General features: G+C 46.9%; 1 protein-coding gene across 1 annotated transcript in view; it reads left to right on the forward strand.

Moving 5' to 3' along the window:
• Positions 1-373: 373 nt before the first annotated feature.
• Positions 374-13,282, forward strand: part of PLEKHG1 (pleckstrin homology and RhoGEF domain containing G1) — a 255,150-nt gene continuing 242,241 nt past the window's right edge. Inside the window, exon 1 of the mRNA XM_055433820.2 lies at positions 374-448. The gene's annotated coding sequence lies outside the window, so the exon portion shown is untranslated. The remainder of the gene's footprint in view (positions 449-13,282) is intronic.

Here is a 13,282-nt window from a genome sequence, read left to right on the forward strand (position 1 = left end):
AACCTAAGGATCCCGGAAAATAAAGAAAAGTGATGTGTCTGCGAAAACAGTAGCAGGGATTTTTTTTTTTGGTAATTTTTTTCCCCCAGGGGCTGTAATTTGACTGCTCCGTTTGGCAACCCTCCAGAGACAAGTCCAAGTGCTTAATCTCTTTCTCTTTCTCTCTCCCGCTCCTCCCCACCGTGCTCGCCCAGGCCGAGGGGAGGAGGGACCCGAGATCCGCTGCTCGCGGCGACGAGGCCCGCAACCCTGCGCCGGGAGGCGGGTCCGGGCGCGGCCGGCGAGCGGGGAGCGCGGCCGAGCGGCGGGGCCGAGCGCGAGGAAGAGGAAGTCCGAGCCGGGCGGCGGGGCAGGGCGCTCGGCTGGCGCCGCAGCCGGCGCAGCGCAGCCGCACCTTCCCCCGGCCGACAAGCGAGCGCGGCCCGCGCCGGGAGCCCGCCCTCCCCGGGTAAGTGTCCCTTTCGCTGGACACTGGGTCCTCTTCCAGGAATGGGACCGCGCGGCCGGGAACGCCGGGATGGGGGACGGGCAGGGGACCCCGGGGGGCGCCCCAGATCCGCAGGTGGAGGCGAGCGGACCGGGGTGCCGGGTTCCTGTTCCCCGCGCGCGCCCTCCCGGGCGGGGGCCAACGGGGTTAGGGGAGCGCCCCGCCGCCGCGACCCCGGCCCGCCGCTGCCCACCGCCGCCTGGAGGGGGCGACCCGCGGCCGCCACCGCCCGGCTCCGGGGGCCCGGCCCCAGCCTCCGTGCTCCCCGCCCTCCACCCGCAGCCTCGGGGCCGGAGCGTTCGCTCCTCGGAGAAGGGATTGCTCAGTGCGCTCGGGACTGTTACCAGGTCAACCCTGCAACTCAAACGAGACAGTCCGAGAACGGGACCCGAGCGCCCGCCGCCCTCGGTCCGCTCCCGCCGCGGATCCCCTCTCCTGGCCCCCCGGACGGCGGACCGCGGTGGGAGTCAGAGGCCCCGGCTCTGTGGCGCGTTTGGTTTGGAGGGTCCCAGCCTTTGCAGATGGAGCCTCGGTGTCCCAGCTCTGCAAATGTTTCCTGGGGCGGGGGGCGGGGGAGGGGACGTGCAGAGGGGCTTGGTGGCCGGTCCATCGCGGCGATCAGTGTAACCCCTGGTCCACGGGGATTTTGTCGACGGTCCTGGCCTCGGAGGACCGCCGGGGTTTGCGGTGATGCCCGCAGCCCGCTCTCCCAGCCTTTGTGTCCTCTAGTGAGAGTCTGGTTGTTAAACCAAAAGCGTAAGGAGGTTCTAATTGGGAAAAGTCGTTAAGCCGTGGCATTTCATTGCGTTTACGGGAAACAATGAGGTGGATGACTTTTTAAAAGCACCAGTGGAGTCTTGCTTGTAGAGCCGGTATTTCATTACGTTCTGGTCCTTAACCTCCCTTTGTACCACCCTCAGGTGGCCATGGCTACTGCACATACTTTTGAAATTGTAGAGGGTGAGTCTGGGGGAAGGCTGTTTGCAGTCAGCATCACCCACGACAAGGTCAGTCACAGAGGAGAGTAGTTTGGGGGTTTTCCGACGACTGGGTACAGAACCTCCTTGTGTTTCGTATTTAAACCAGGAGACCAGCATGTTGACTCTGGGTCAGATTCGTTTTCTAACAGAATCCCAGGCCTAGATAGATTGTGTAATGCCATAAAAATAGTTATCAAGTGTTAAAATCAGCGTCTTCGGGCTGCTCAGTTTCTGTGGTTGGCATGCTTTTAAAGAATTTACAGGCTTTGGATTTTGATTAAACACTATTAAACCATTTCCAGGCCCATCGTGTCTGGGAGTAAGAAACTCCATCCTAATTTCATCTTTGCCAAGTCAGACCGGAGCAAGCGGCTCCACCTCGGGTGGCCTTGGCTTCCTCCCTTAAGAAATGATTTAGAGAAACCAGACAGTTTATGAAGTTTCAAGCTCACTCTTTGCTGCCCCTCCCCGATAAGCAGTACTTATTTGGTCTACTGTATTTCAGACTTAGATCCAAAAGGGATGGTTTCGTATTATGGTCCTTTACCATCCTTGAGTCTGACTCTCCAGTGCCTCCGTTTGCTCTTAGTCCTATTTGAAGCCTTGTGTCTGAGCTGCCAAGCCACCTGAAGAAACATTTCCCCAGAGTTCTCTCTCCTCTTTGGTCCCATCCTCATTAGGTCATCCACAGCTGTCACCTTGTGGCCTTCCTTTTCCCTGGTGTAGATGCTCCCTGAAGCTTTCTGCTGAAGGGCAGAACACAGTGAGAAACACTCACCTGGCAGTCAGATCCGTGCCCGAATCCTGCTTCCCTTGATGTTTTTTTCCTGCTTATCTCCATCTTCACAATGGGCACTGGCTTGCTTCAGTGACTTTAACATAGATGATGGTACCAAATACAAACAAATATTTCCCTGGGAGACTCAATCTGTGCTTCAAAAAGGTTAAATGGTCACCTTTTAACAAATCAAGAGGAAGTGGCAGTGTAAATTTTCAAAAGCGAGAATAACCAGTATTGTTTTATTCTCCTCCTTTGAGGCTATGGTTTGTTTTTAAGTGACTTAATTAAGATTTAATGATTTGTAGTCTGACATATAAATGTGGAAAATGCTTGAGCAGCACTAAATATTTTGAGCCCTTAGTAAACTGGAAGCAGTTCCTGGATCTACACTCTGATTCTTCAAGGCTGCAGTCCACTTTTCACAGATTTCTCTTCCTTCCCACCTTTCCCTGTGGATAGGTGATCTTTCCCACAGTTGCCATCTTTGAATCCTCCTGAAGGCAAATTCAGAGAAGGCAATGGCACCCCACTCCAGTATTCTTGCCTGGAAAATCCCATGGACAGAGGAGCCTGGTGGGCTGCAGTCCATGGGGTCCTGACTAAGAGACTTCACTTTCACTTTTCACTTTCACGCATTGGAGAAGGAAACAGCAACCCACTCCAGCGTTCTTGCCTGGAGAATCCCAGGGATGAGGGAGCCTGGTGGGCTGCCATCAATGGGGTCGCACAGAGTTGGACACGACTGAAGTGGCTTGGCAGCAGCAGCAGGCAAATTATATCCATGGAATAATAAAACTAAAATGGCTCTTGGAAGATCTATCCCAGCCCCTACATCTTAAAGATTTGGGAAAGCACTGGTGTTTAAGAACAGGTACTCAGAAACTAAGTTGACCTGTGTATCATTTCCTTCATAGCACTTTGACCTTGATCCCTCTAAGGAAATTCTATAGACATAGATTCTTTTATAATTGAGAAAATATAACAGTCATAGTTGATCATTCTCTCTGGATTATCTCACCTTTGCTCATTCCTTCCTCTGTCAATTTAGGAAATGGTAAGCCTTCTTCCTTCTTAAGTGGTACTATGGTAAGTGGACACATTGTACATTTCCAAGATGACTGCTGTTGATAAACCAAGTCCCACGAGCGAGTGATTTTCCTGGTGATTACACAGCTCTCAACTGGAAGAGCTGTGATTTAACTCATGTTCATGTCTCTTAGTCCGGAACTGTACTACCTAGAAATGGTAGTGGCATGGTGGCATATTTTAAATTAAATGTAATGATTCTTTGTTTCAGAAAAAAAAAAGTCCCTTGCCTCTTTTGACTGAAAAAGAACATAGATTCCAAATCAAAATATTCATTTTTAAAGTAGGAATGGGAATAGAAATATTTTCTAGACAAAGACCCTAAGCAAGCTAGTACTCATGTGTGGCAAGCTTCTCAAATATTAGCGTTTCGTCACAATGTACGTCAATCTTGCTTAATAAAATGAAGAGCTGACTCCAAACCATTTGGGCATTCAGGGCCATGGGCGTCTGTGCCAAGGAGAACTTACTGACTGCAGGGCCCGTTTTCAAGTAATTATGAGAGGACTACAGGCTCTGCTTCATGTTGCTTGTGCTGATGAGAAGCAACAGATGCTTTAGCAGAGATGATAGAAATATAGGCTGGCCATCCCAGCGAGGGGGCCTGGGTTTGCTGTCAGAGTAACTAGGCTCCAGGTCATCCAGATGCTATGGAACAACTTCATGGATACCTGAGTGATCCCCATCCCAGGGATAAGGAGGTGCTGGTCGATCTGGCATAGTTTCCATATTTGAGTCATATCAGAGTATCTTTTCAATCTGTATACACAAGAGTACCCAAAAATGTTTCTCTGCTGAGATGCAAGGCTTGTAAAAATTTCCAACCCTAAACATCTCCTTTTGGTAAATATTGAATTACTGTTTAACGGAAAGCAAAAGTAGGCTGGATTCATGGATACAAAAAGTCCCTAACCCTCATCTGCTTTTCCCTTTCCCATATAATCCCAGAGGAAGGGCAACTTGAGGAGTGTTAATGTTAGGCTAAGTTTTACAAAGGTTCCAGTTATGCCCACTGGATGTACTAAACCGATGTCTTTAATTAAGAAAGTCGTTTGGGTAAGCTTTAATGACCAGGATGCTGCCAAGCCTGTAGAAACCGCTTATCACCAGCATTAGGAAGATCAAACCATTGCAGCACTTGGCCGAAAGCTAGCAAGCCCTTAAGTGTGAGAAGGACATCTTTTTAAAATATCAAAGTTGAAATGTGTGTGAGTGTAATAATGATTGAGATTTAGAATTCTCATAAAAGGAATCAGTAAATCAATGTCATTACACCATTCAACTGGCGCTAATGTTTGAAGTGGCAAATAGATCTTACCATTGTCCACTCTGTGTCCAGTCACATTAAACACTGACTTAAATGCCTTGAGTCTGAATAAAGATGGATGAGGAGGAGGAGGAGGAGAAGTTCTAGATCTGGGGTGGTGGACCTTTTCCTGTAAAGAGCCAGATAATAAGTGTTTCAGGCTTAGTGGTCCATGTATATCCCCATTGTATATTCTTTGACTTGTAGAAGAGGGGACTGGTTGTTTACATAAGCCTGGTTGTTTAAATATGTAAAAACCAGCCTTTGCTTGAAAGCCATACAGGATTGGCTTTTTCACTGGGAACCTAAATAAATGTTAGTAAACCAAAAAAGGGGGAAAAAAAAAAATCTATGACAGCCATTGTTTTCCAATTCTGTTCTAAGTGAAATATTCTGTTTGAACTATCATTCCCAAAATGACAAATGCCATAGGCTCTATCTAAGCTGTCTGGCTATAGACTGACTTATAATCAAATCTCCTATGTTAATATTTTTTTTCCAGTTACCTTTCTTTATTTGATCTTTTCACTCAGCTTAGAAGTCTCTGTTAGACAGTGATCAGTTGACAGGATTCTCAGCACCAGATTTCAACATTCAGACTTGAGTGAGGTATGGAACATGCAGAGAAGTTCAGCTGGGATGAAATAAATTCCACAAAGAAACAGGTCATTGAGGAAGCTCACTGATAACATGAAATAAAGTTCACACCCACTAGGACGGCAACCAAGGCCCTTGTGTTCTCTTTTCTCCTGGTACCTTCCCATGTATACTCTATGGCCCTCTCATCCAAGGTGGCTCATCCCTGGATGGGCTGTGCTGTCTCTCACCAAAGGTGGGATCCTTCCATACAAAGTTTAACTATATATCTCTTTCTGATCTTACTGGGGAGAAACATGGGCCCCTGAATCTCTGTGCTAACACAGGGCTTTATATGTGACTCAAGTAGAAGGACAGAGAAATATAGTGATCCCCAATGGACACACATTGCCTTTCAAGGTTGCGGGACCGTTTTACTCCTCTCTGTGGCTTCGAGGATCTTGTCTTATGTCTGTGGACCAGTCACTGAATCAGAACTGTTTCCAGGCTTTGCATGTGATTCCGAGTAGAGCATGGCGCTGACGTGTCTGGGTTTGAAATCAGGCTGAGCTGACATCTAGTCCCGGTTTCTCCACTTTACCTGCTGCCCCATCTTTCAAGTCAAGAATGAGTCAGTGAGTGAGTGAAGTCGCTCAGTCGTGTCCGACTCTGCGACCCCGCGGACTGTAGCCCACCAGGCTCCTCCATCCATGGGATTCTCCAGACAAGAATACTGGAGTGGGTTGCCATTTCCTTCTCAAGTCAAGAATAAGACCTCTCAATTGCTAGGAATAAATGAGATTTTTTTTTCTGTGAAAAACATTTAGTTCAGAGTCTGACATGTAGTAGTGGCTTAGTAAATGGCAACTTTTGTTCAATCCATAGTCATTTATTGAGAACCTGCTGTACCTGGAATGATGTTCAGTCCTTTCCTAGGCATGGCAGTGAATACACGAGCCATGGTTTGCACAGAGATATGATCGGGAAGTAGGGAGAAGTCAGGATGAGGGATGGGTCATCTTAGATTGGTGTTTCAGGAAGCCTGTCAGAGAAGGCAAGGTTTGAACGGCAACCTTAGTGATATTGATGAGTCCCTGTTTCATCTAATCTAAGATACTTTTGAAAATACTTTTTTTAATACACCATTAAGAAAAAATTCTGTCAATAAAATTGAGTCTTCTATAAGATACATCCCTAAGTTGTGAAAAATGTGCATCTTAGCACCAATAAGAGGCATTAATATTAGTGCTCCATAAGTACCCATTCCCCACTCCAGTACTCTTGCCTGGAAAATCCCATGGATGGAGGAGCCTGGTAGGCTGCAATCCATGGAGTCGCTAAGAGTCAGACACAACTGAGCGACTTCACTTTCACTGTTCACTTTCATGCATTGGAGAAGGAAATGGCAACCCACTCCAGTGTTCTTGCCTGGAGAATCCCAGGGACGGGGGAGCCTGGTGGGCTTCTGTCTATGGGGTCGCACAGAGTCGGACACGACTGAAGCGACTTAGCAGCAGCAGCAGCAAGTACCCATTGAATGTGGGCATGTGTGCTAAGTTGCTTCAGTAGTTTCTGACTCTGCGACCCTGTGGACTGTAGCCCACCAGGTTCCACTGTCCGTGGGATTCTCCAGGCAAGAATACTGGAGTGGGTTGCCATGCCCTCCTGCAGGGGATCTTCCCCACCCTGGGATCGAACCCACGTCTCCTGCATCGCAGGTGGATTCTTTGCCACTGAGCCACCAGGGAAGCCCACCCATTGAATAAGTTAGTGTTCCTCCATGCTTGCATACAAGGTCCAGCTCTGGTGGTTTACATTGTGAGTTTGTCTCTTCCGTTTCTTGGGGCTTTCCTGGCAGCTCAGATGGTAAAGCATCTGCCTACAATGCGGGAGACCCGGGTTCGATCCCTGAGTCAGAAAGATCCCCTGGAGAAGGAAATGGCAACCCACTCCAGTATTCTTGCCTGTAGAATCCCATGGGCCGAGGAGCCTGGTAGGCTACAGTCCATCGGGTCGCAAAGAGTCGGACACAACTGACTTCACTTTCTGTTTCTTAGTTCTGAAAGGTTGACTTGGAGCTAGCAAAGAGTAAAAGATGGTAAATTATTGTGAGATATTCGTGATCCATTGCACTTTAAAAATAGTTTAAAATATTTGCTCTGGTCATCTCAATGAGCAAAGTGTGTTGGTGACTCCTACTGAAGTGAAATTGGTCTGCACGTAACTTGAGGAGGAGCAAAGCTGAGCAGCTCCTGTAGCCGGTAAGTTTTTGGCAGCTGTCCGTAGAGTTGTGTGAATCTTTAATGCATAGCAATGCCATCCTAAGGGCTGCGAAGGCATTAGCTGGAGCTTGCTTCCTTCTGTTTCCCAGATTTAATTGAACATTAATACTCCCCTCCTCTGTATCCCAAGGGACCGATCGTTCCTCTAACCAAGCAGGTCCTCTGTGATAATGAAATGGGGGGAGGCTCCCTTTAGGGCCTCCGCCCTCCCCTCCTCTGCAAGTCCCTGCGCTTTCAAAGTCCGGGCAGTGTTCTCTTCTCTCCCCACTCCCTCCTTCCTGCTCAGAGCAAAAAGTACTGCTGAAGTCTGCTTTCTGACCACCCTCTACACTCTTTTTCTGAACTCAGTCCAGAGCCTGCCCCAGCTCTCCCCTGCTGTCCAAGGTCTCAGCTTCTGCACAGATGACTCAATGGGAGCTTTGACAATACTCAGCTATTTCTAGCTGTAATAAAGTGTGCTTTCATGCTGTTTTGATTTTAATTTTGACATGTCACTCAAGGCCTGCGCGCATGTCGGCATGCGGGTTCCCCACATGTGGGGAGCGTGCCTTTCCTTCTGTCCCCCTGGAATCTGTCAGCAGCTTCCACCCTCTCCCGCCCAGTGGGGAGGGGTCTGTCAGCCCCGGCCTGGGAGGAAGCAAGTGCAGACCTTACTCCCTTCCAGCACGTCCGCCCCCCATCTTCTCCTGGGACGGAAGCCCTCGTGCTCTAGGAGTTCTTCAGAGCCCACCGCATTTCCAGCTGCAGCCGGAGTCCTTGGAAACAAGCAGATGCAAAGGAAAGGCCGTTTGGTTTGTAGGCATTAACCACCACCTGGCCTCAGGGTGATTTCAGGCTGTCTCCAACCTGTGACTAGAAAGCTGGTCGAGGTGGGAGGGGTGTGTGAGGCCACGAGGAAGCGGGTGGGCACTGATCCGAGGCCATCACCGAGTTCCCCTTACTTCCCGGGGCCCGCGTGATTACAGGCGGTCCTCAAACACTAACATCTGTGCTTCTCTGATGTGCTGGGAGAGAGGAAAAAACTGTAATCTGGGGCATAAATATACGATCCTGTGTTTGTTCCCTTTAACCAAGTAAACCTGTTATTAGGTTAAGCATCTGTGTTGCACTAAAATATTATAGCTGCCTCAAAGGAGGATACGGTTGCTTGTCTGATACAGCTTACACTTTTAAAAATTTGAATCAGCTAAGAGTATGAATTATGAAGCGTAAGAATCAAAATCCGGAATATAGGATTGCCGAGTAGGGGGCAGAGGAGGAAATCAGAGGAGACATAGGCTTGATATTTTTTACTTTTTACTTTGTACTAGAGTCTAGCCAGTTAACAATGTTGTGATAGTTTCAGGTGGACAGCAAAGGGACTCTGCCATGCGTATACATGTATCCTTTCTCCCCCAAACTGACTTATACTTTAAAAGAGATATTTTTTAAAAAACTCTTTGAAAGTTTGGGATTGACATGTACGCACTACTATATTTGATATAGATAACAAACAAGTACCTACTGCATAGTACAGGGAACTCTGATCAATATTCTGTAATAACCTAAATGGGAAAAGAATTTGAAAAAGAATAGATACACGTATATGCATAACTGAATCACTTTGCTGTACTCCTGAAACTAACACAACATTGTAAATCAGCTATGTAATCATACTCCAATATAAAATACAAATTAAAAACAAAAAAGGAGGAAAATCCTTCCATTCCCTCTGCCCTTCCTATCGTAGATCAGTTTTAAGAGAATAACTTGCTAAGAATTAATGAGGGAGAGGCTGGAAGGGTGAAGAGATGAGCAGGGAACAGGATGGGAAATGGGCGCCCAGATGGACTGATGAGGATTGGCTGTGTCTAGGAAAGTGCTCTGAGAGATATTTGCAAACTTTTGCAATATAGTTATGGAACAAAATCTTGGTGGTCTTGGCTTTTTTCCACTTTTATTCAATGTCTATATGAGATAAATGCTTCTTTCCCCTTCTCTCCTTTAACAGTTGTTTAAACTCTAAGGAATTGGCGCTTAATCACAATGTTTAATGGTATCTGATCTTGACACTAAAGTGGCAAGGAAAACAATGTGCAAATAATGTTTTGTGGCCTGTGGACCCCATTTGGCCCATGGGTTGTACTAAGCACAAGGATGAATTACCTCGAGCAAGCTGGAATCCATATGACTTCTTCAAAGTGTAATTATTTGGAAACTCTGTTCCTTCCTTCCTTCCTTTCTTTCTTCTTATCCTGTTCAGTTCAGTTCAGTTCAGTCGCTCAGTCGTGTCCGATTCTTTGTGACCCCATGAATCACAGCACGCCAGGCCTCCCTGTCCATCACCAACTCCCGGAGTTCACTCAGACTCATGTCCATCGAGTTGGTGATGCCATCCAGCCATCTCATTCTCTGTCGTCCCTGTCTCCTCCCACCCCCAATCCCTCCTAGCATCAGACTCTTTTCCAGTGAGTCAACTTGTCACATGAGGTGGCCAAAGTATTGGAGTTTCAGCTTTAGCATCCGTCCTTCCAATGAACACCCAGGATTGATCTCCTTTAGAATGGACTGGTTGTTAGGAAAGCAAATATTGAGAAGTTCTAAAAATTGAGTTGTGATGAGTGCTATAATAGCCATACCTTTCAGAATCCAGAATCTCCCTGAAGAGCAAAAAGAGACTTATTTCACTGAATGATCTAACACGTCAAGATATGAGACTCTACGTTTCCACATAGGAAGTTAACAGATGTTTGTTTTTACCTTCTTACCAAATGAAGAAGAGAGCACATTTTTGTACTAGCTAAAGACAGAATATCTAGCAGCAACTGTTATAAAAAATACCTTTGGCTTTGGTTTACAACTATGAGCAGAAAACATACTTTGCAAATGTTCAGAAGCAAAATACTATGCTCTTGAAAGAGAAAATTCTTCCTGGATGCTTCTGTATGCATCACAGACATAGCAGTCAAATCTAATACTCTTCTGCTTTCTGTGTGTGTGTGTGTGTGTGTGCGCGCGCGCACACACACGCTCAGTTGCTCGGTCATGTCAGATCCTTTGCGACCCCATGGATTATGGCCCACCAGGCTCCTCTGTCCATGGGATTTTCCAGGCAAGAAGACTGGAGTGGGTTGACATTTCCTCCTGCAGAGGATCTTCCCCACCCAGGGTCTGAACCCGAGTCTCTTGCATCTCCTGCATTGGCAGGCGGGTTCTTTACTACTGTACTACCTGGGAAGTCCGTTTCTTTGCTTACTTATTGTAATGCCAGTTCAAGCACTGTTTCTGTGCCATTAATTATGGGAAAAATGGTGTGCAGAGGAGAGATAAGTTTGTTTTTCTAAGGTCTGAATATTGAGTAGAAATGTGGGAATAGTCTGAAATTAGGCAGTCTGTATATGTCATTTGAATGTTATTTGAAAATGCCTGCTAACCTAGGGGTAAAGCCATATAATAAAGATATTGTGAGGCTTGAATGCATAATGTGTGTATGGCACCCCATACATAATAAACCCTTGATAAATACTGGTTCTTTTACTGTGCTTACTGAGTGTCACACTTTGGTTTTATTCCCTGCTACTAGACGTCTGGAACAATAAACCAACATGAAAATAACTGAGAAAAAACATTTCAGTGGTAGAAGACAGCCTTTGTCCTGAGACAGGGGTAGGAGAGAGGGGTGAGGGACACTTCATTCTGTTGGCTTTTACTGTGGTGAGATAGAGTACACGTTGCACTTTGAAATTCAGGTTAGAATGAGCATATCAACAAATATAGTTTCCTAAGTTCTGGGGATACAGTGATGAACAGAACAGACCGAATCTGCGGTGAAGGGAAAAACACTATGTGACGAGCGCTTTAAAGAAAAGAGGGAAATACGTGGCAGAGGGGGAGGGCTAGTGGCTTGCCATTTGCTGGGTGATCAGAAAGGCCTATCTGAGCTGGTCCTTGAAAAGTGGAGCTTAAGATATGAGGGAAGAACATTCAAGGCAAACAGGGGGGTAAAAATAAGTATGGAGGCCCTGGGAGAGAAGTAAACTCTGTGAGTTCTCGGAAAAGAAAAGCAGGCTGTGTATATGAACAAGGGGGCGGGGGCAGAAGAAAGTGAGAAGTGAAGGTGAAGAGGGAGACAGAGCCCAGGTCTCATAGCTCTTTATAACAGTGAAGGTCTTTACTGTGGCCTAAAAGTGGATGCATGTATATGTATGGCTGAATCCCTTCACTGTTCATCTAAAGCAATCACAACACTGTTAATCAACTATATGCATTCGTGCTAAGTTGCTTCAGTCATATTCGACTCTCTGTGACCCTGTGAACTGTAGCCTGCCAGGCTCTTCTGTCTATGAGGATTCTCTAGGCAAGAATACTGGAGTGGGTTGCCATGCCCTCCTCCAGGGGGTCTTCCTGACCCAGGGATCAGACTCGAGTCTCTTATGACTCCTGAATTGGCAGGTGGGTTCTTTACCACTGCTGCTGCTGCTAAGTCGCTTCAGTCGTGTCCGACTCTTCGCGACCCCATAGACAGCAGCCCACCAGGCTCCTCCGTCCATGAGGTTTTCCAGGCAAGAGTACTGGAGTGAGTGCCATTGCCTTCTCCTCTTTACCACTAGTGTTTGTTACCTGATTTATACCCCAATACAAAATAAAAAGGTTTTCTTTTTCTGTTTGAAAGCATGATGCAAAGCCAGTGGAGGGCGTGGGGCAGGGGAGTGACAGAATCTGATTACTGATCATTCAGTTGGGAGCAGTGGTACAGAGCGGATGGTGCAGAGGGGGCTGCGGGTTGAATCAGAACTGGGACATCAGCCACCATGGTGCAGCTGAAGGAGAAGGAATTTATGGGACTCAGGGAGCAGCATGGCCTCTGCTATTTGTTTCAACCTACTTGCTTACCATCCAGTCTCCATCTCCTATTTCCATTGCCCTCTCTCCTTCAGTTCAATTTAGTTCAGTTCAGTCTCTCAGTCGTGTCTGACTCTTTGCAACCCCATAGACCACAGCACTCCAGGCCTCCCTGTCCATCACCAACTCCCAGAGTTTGCCCAAACTCATGTCCATTGAATAGGTGACGCCATCCAACCATATCATCCTCTGTCGTCCGCTTCTCCTCCTGCCCTCAATCTTTCCCAACATCAGGGTCTTTTCTAATGAGTCAGCTCTTCACATCAGATGGCTAAAGTATTGGAGTTTCAGCTTCAACATCAGTCCTTCCAATGAACATTCAGGACTGATTTCCTTTAGGATGGACTGGTTGGATCTCCTTGATGTCCGAGGGACTCTCAAGAGTCTTCTCCAACACCACAGTTCAAAAGCATCAGTTCTTTGGCACTCAGCTTTCTTTCTAGTCCAACTCTCACATCCATACATGACCACTGGAAAAACCATAGCCTTGATTCTCTCCTTCAGCTCCCGTAAATAAAGTAACTAAAGCACCATGTGACCATGAAAGATGCTGTCCCTGAAGCCATGATGGACAAGCTCACCTCCTCACACCCCCTTCCTTTCTAGAACTCGGTGTTGCTGGTAACCATTAGTTGTCTGCCTTCCCTCACTAGACCACTGGCTCCTTGAAGGCAAGTGTTTGAACAAAACAATTTTCCCTTTTACCAGTTGAGATGAGTTTTTAAGAAGTCTGGGCAAAAATCTCTGTTTTTCGCAAATTAATTGAAGAAAAGAAATTTTGAGTATGTGGCTAAATATTTGGAGAAGGACCAGGAGGAAGAAGAAGAGGAGGGAAGGAAAAAAGAAGAAGGAGAAGAAAAGGAAAGAAAAGAAGAGGCAAAGAGAAAGAGCAGGAAACCCGTT

The sequence above is a fragment of the Moschus berezovskii genome, chromosome 10 (genome assembly GCF_049115385.1).
Source record: "Moschus berezovskii isolate FMDL1 chromosome 10, NW_MosBer_1.0, whole genome shotgun sequence".
Lineage (NCBI taxonomy): Eukaryota > Metazoa > Chordata > Mammalia > Artiodactyla > Moschidae > Moschus > Moschus berezovskii.